Source organism: Mercenaria mercenaria, chromosome 8, assembly GCF_021730395.1.
Source record: "Mercenaria mercenaria strain notata chromosome 8, MADL_Memer_1, whole genome shotgun sequence".
In the NCBI taxonomy this organism is placed as follows: domain Eukaryota; kingdom Metazoa; phylum Mollusca; class Bivalvia; order Venerida; family Veneridae; genus Mercenaria; species Mercenaria mercenaria.
In genome coordinates, this window is record NC_069368.1 from 70,582,052 (window position 1) to 70,588,051 (window position 6,000).

Consider the following 6,000-nt stretch of genomic DNA (forward strand, 5'->3'; position numbering starts at 1 on the left):
CCGAAGGATCGAATCCTGATATGTTTAAAGACAACCAGTCATAAATTGATGGACATGCGAGTAAGACGAAATTCCACCGTCTTTGATAACGCTTGTTCATATAAAGACGTGCACAAGGGAGACTTCAACCTGTTCGTATTATCAATTATATGCCCGCAGTCAATAAATCTATCATCGTTCCTGTGTTTTGTACCGTACAGTAGTAGAAAACGAATGAATACCTATTAATTGATCATGGGTTCTATTTCTTTGTTTGAATTTTACAATCAAGGCCATAGTAACTCATCATCCGATGATCATCACTACCGACAATATTCCCTAACTCTCCCTTTCCATCCCTACACATTTACTGCCCAGCCCCCTCCCCGCTCCCCCCTTATTTTTTTTTTACTTTTTGTGTCTTAGATTCCCGTATCATCACTCACCCATTTCCTTACTCCTACCCCGTCATAGAGTGTTATTACTAGACGTCTAGCAAAGGCCAAATTGAAAAGTCAGGCATTCAGTTAAACACTTGTAAAATACTAATATTCCAAGTTTCACATAAAACATTTTATTATATACCTATATAAATTCTGTAAAAAATCGGCTTGTATTTCACAATTAAATATGAAGAGACAGACAAAACTTCCGTATTATACCTTTTAAATTCCGTATTGTATCTTCCGTATTGTATGCTGCCGGACTATTTTCATTAATATGCATGACCCGACACATTTCTATAAATAGCGCACATAAAAACTTCACTAAATTCCATTTAGTATCGATAAACATTAAAGATTTCGTTCAAGAAAAAGCAAGAATCAAAATGGTAAAGGTATATAATAAAAGGGTCATTATAACAGTAGCTAGATCTGGGACTTTGTATTCGGCTCTCGTGGATTTTGCAAGGTCGGATCACACTCGGCGCTTGCGCGCCTCGTGAGATCCGATCTGGCAAAATCCACTCGAGCCGAATACTGCATCCCAGATCAAGCTACTGTTATAATAACCCTAATGTATTGCTTGAATCTGACTCTATCTTAATTATTACCCTTTCATCCAATCAGTTCATGCCTCATTGAATCTAACGGGTTTCCTACATTTGTTCAACCTATCCAAAGCCGTGTCTCAATAACAACATCTGACCTATCTACGGAAGTGTTGCTTATCTTGCAATGGAAGTCCCGTGCGCCATGCTAATTGTCAATTGCCAAATACCTTATGAAGAAAATTTTCGAAAACGAATGACATATATTACAATGAAAGGCCGATGCACCATGCTAATTGCCAAATGCTAAATAGCAAATATTCTAATGCTATAGACCAATTACGTAATGCAAAAAAATGACAAATATGTAATAATAAATGCAATGTATGTAATATTGAGCATTAAGTATTTGGCATTTAGCGTTAAAAAATGCCATTTCGGATTAAGTAGTTGAATTTATCATTGATTATTGAGCATTTATCAACTGGCCATTACCATGGTACACTGGCCTTTCATAATGCAACGTTCCAAATGCTATATACATGTGCCTGTGGAAGGCCGATGCGCCTTTCTAATTGTTAATGAAAAATGCTTTTTACCAAATGCTTGAATCATATATTGGCTGTCAAACGGTAAATGTCAATGGTAAATGCTAATTGTTGAAACAATAAACGCTAAAACTAATGCTTATTGCTGAGTAAATAGCTGAAAATATCAGTGGATAAATGCATTCTTTATATAGTATATACTCATTGTTCATCGCTCTATGTGATATTTTAGTAAGCATTTTACAGCAAAAAGTTACGGTTCCATGTCCCCATAATAGGTGCAACATATTACTGCTTCAAATCAGTCAGGTAAATTTTTTTTCAAAGGAGTAAAGTGACATTCATTAGTTGAAAAAAACTGATCATATATGTATAAAGCTCAATAATTTGAGAATTACCATTTATCATTTGACTATAAGAATTAGTTTGTATAAAATTTAGCATTTGACAGTAACCATTATGTATATAGTAGTAGTTGCAGCAGTAGCAGAAGTAGTAGCAGTAGTAATAATAGCAGTAGCAGCAGCAGCAGCAGCAGTAGTAGTAGTAGTAGAAGCGGTAGCAGTAGCATTAGCAGTAGCAGTAGTAGTAGTAGCAGTAGCAGCGGCAGCAGCAGCAGCAGAGTAGTAGCAGCAGTAGTAGCAGTAGTAGTAGCGGCAGAGTAGTAGCAGAATTAGTAGCAGTAGTAACAGTAGTAGCAGTAGTAGCAGTAGCAGCAGTAGCAGCAGCAACAGCAGAGTAGTAGCAGTAGTAGTAGCAGCAGCAGCAGAGTAGTTGCGGTAGTAGTAACAGTAGTAGCAGCAGCAGCAGCGGCAGTAGCAGTAGCAGTACTAGCAGTTGTAGTAACAACGGTAGCAGTAGTAGCAGTAGTAACAGCAGCAGCAGCAGCAGTAGTAGCAGTAGTAATAGCAGCAGCAGCAGCAGAGTAGTAGCAGTAGTAGTAGCAGTAGTAGTAGTAGCAGCAGCAGCAGCAGAGTAGAAGCAGTATTAGTAGCAGCAGCAGCAAATTAGTTGCGGTAGTAGTAACAGTAGTACCAGTAGCAGCAGCAGCAACAAGCAGCAGCAGCTGCAGTAGCAGTACTAGCAGTTGTAGTAACAGTGGTAGCAGTAGAAGTAGTAGCAGTAGCAGTAGTAACAGCAGCAGCAGCAGCAGCAGTAGTAGTAGCAGCAACAGCAGAGTAGTAGCAGTAGTAGTAGTAGCAGCAGCAGCAGAGTAGTAGCAGTAGTAGTAACAGTAGTAGCAGTAGCAGCAGAGTAGTAGCAGTAGTAGTAGCAGCAGCAGCAGAGTAGTTGCGGTAGTAGTAGCAGTAGTACTAGTAGCAGCAGCAGCAGCAGTAGAAGCAGCAGCAGTAGCAGAGTAGTTACAGCGGTAGCAATAGAAGTAGTAGCAGTAGCAGTAGTAACAGCAGCAGCAGCAGCAGCAGAGTAGTAGCAGTAGCAGTAGTACTAGCAGTAGCAGTAACAGTAGCAGCTGTAATAGTAAAAGTAGCAGTAGTAGTAGCAGTAGTACCAGCAGCAGCAGCAGTATCAGAGTAGTGGTGGTAGTAGTAGTAGTAGTAGTAGTATTAGTAGAAGTATTGATCGTACACTCTTGAGTCCTCTCCCTGGAAAGAACAGTACTGGTGAATTATGATTAGGCTCGATCGTGACCTCAGTTGGACTCGAATCTTCGACTCCTGGGTTAAGCGGCTATCAACATTTTCAAAAGCTATAACAATACAAATTAAGTTTTCTAATTGATTAAAGGGTGATTTCAGCACAAATATAGTATTGAAGGTAACTTAGTAACTTTTACAAGCCCTTATTACTGAACAAAAACTGGAATTTCAAACTTATGATGAGCTGTTTTGGCTGTAACTGTTGGATATTCGTTATTCTCAACTTTAAAGAGAGTTTATTTGATATGTGTGCATTTCTGGCAAAACGTTCGCTTTTTTGTGGATACTGTATTATGATTATGGACTAGCTCCTAGACTATGACATATCATTTTTACATTTTTATAATTGAATGTAACGAACTGAGACAGTCTATATCCTATGGTCAATATGATAATTTTAACATCATCTCTAGAATAGACTTGCTTTTGTCTCTATGAAATTAAGTTCGTCAAAAAAAGGTGAAAAATGCAGAAATATATCTATTATCAGTCTTGTGGTAGTCTACTATGATTATGGCATGCGAATAAAATTCGATTATTAAGTGATCACTATTACAAGTAAAATGATCTTAGTCTGGAAGTGATCTTTTTACACCATCCCTCGACAAGAATACGACTAATCCATTCAACTGAAGCGTGCGTCCCCTGAAATAAATATTTTCGATTTTAAAGTGACCGATTTATATTCAACTGTGCTGTCATCAAATGTGAAAGAAAAGACAAATGGACTGGGAAACAGTTCTAACAAATGACATTTCTTTTTGGCATACACTTATTTGTGGAATGGAATGAGATATAATATCATTCCATTCCAGTATCTCATTCCATTCCATTCCAAACTTCCATTCATTTTGGAATGGAATGGAATGGAAACAAAGAAGAGGACACCAGGTCAGAAAACAGAGGGAGTTCTTCTTACCCTAGAGACCACAATTTAATCAAATCTGATGCCAATCTGATTGGGTAAAAAAAAATTGCCTCATGTTCAGATATTTGGGAAACCATGTCTGTGCAACTTGATCATGTGGGACCAAAAACGAAGTTAGCAGATCAAATAGCAGAAAATATATCTGTCAATCTTGAAACCACATAAATATCAAATCGTTAACTAATTTGGTATATATATATAGTTGTCTTGTAAATAATAAGCATTGAGCCAGCCTTATGGCGAGGTAAAGTGTTTGCCTTGTGTATGTGGATTCAAATTCCTGTCCTGGCGTTATACGTTTCTTTGTGGATTTTTCACATCTGCTACATTGGTGCCATGACGTATGTAAAAAAACAACATGAGTTCTTTCTAGCAAAGCAAAGGCTCTGCTATATAAAAGCTGCTGGAGATTTCTTGCCAGTGCTCAGTAAAAAAGGAAAGGCTCCTGGGCCACAAATGTCAATCATTGCATATTCAAAGAAACAAACAAATTTCGCCTGCAAAATTTTGCTCCAATGAGATATTTTCCTGTACCTTTAATTAACATTTTTGAAATAGATTAGAACTTAGGCATAAAAATTGTTTGTTTCCGGTATCCCGACCTACCATAAATTTTTGGCCGGACTTTAAATGTTTTTATGGCCATGGAGAATATCTTTTATGTTAGACAACTTACTGATGCTCTAAAGGCATTACCCCCTTATTTGTATTCATGTTTTGACACAAAAATAATTTCTGAAAAGTATCCCTTAATAAAAAAAATATCCAAAAAGAAAAAATATGTCCGACCTACAAACCCTAATTTTTTACCATGTTACCAGTGCCTGTTTGAAATTCAACTGTTAAGAGTACAACACAATTCACTTATGTATCTTCCATTTTTCTTCACTCAACTAATCCTAGCAGTAAATTAAAAATACTTCCTCTGACCATATGTACATGTATAGTTGATCAGCAACAGGGATCAAATACTCTACTAATATCTTTTATCAGGGTCAGTCAGCTGATTCATCTGGCTGGAACAAACTAACCAGTTCTTGACCTCACTCACATTCACATATTTAGGAAGCTCCTCATTCAGTTTACGTGTGGGGCCTACACCAGACTGGCCTTTAATTTTTTCTAATTATGTATCCAGTAATTCTGGAAATTTACTTGGGTTCAAATTAAATTACCACTACTGTACTGAAATAAAACAGGTTATAACTTGACCTTGGAAATGAATGCCAATTGTTTTGAATGAAAATATCTGCTAAAATCTGGCAGCTACTGCAGTATTAAAATGGATTAGTTTGGTGATAACTTTATGAGTTATTAGTGGCCAGGGGATACCTTGGAGACTGCTATGATCTCATTTTCGACATATATACATTTAAAACTTTGCCTTTATTGTGCTTTTGTATTTTGTTTTCTTTTAAAATAAATTTATACAAAATTTATATGTTCAGAAAATGCACCTTTATGTTGATTTCTAAAAACATTCTATAACCCGCATCCCCCCATATGCAGTGATTACGTGGAACGCAAATATAAGAGCATGGTATGACTTTACTAACTAAACCAATAACGTAGTTTCATCTTATATGATGTATTTGGAGTGTGATAGTACGAAAGTAATGCAAACATTGGCAGGATGTAGTAGGAACTTTGTAATGGCATTTTTGTTGAAAAAAGTGCAGATTTCTACACATTTTCTCTGTGTTCATCAATATTCTTAGGATGCAGTAAGCTCTTGACAGATGTGATGGGGCCTTTATTTGTTAGATCAACTTCCATACTAGATGGGTGCCTTCTCTAAAAAAAAGCTGGAGGTTATCTTTTTTTCTAAATACATGTACTACTTTATTAGGTTATTTAACATTGTTCTGTACAATACGGAGATATAAAAGGTAAAGG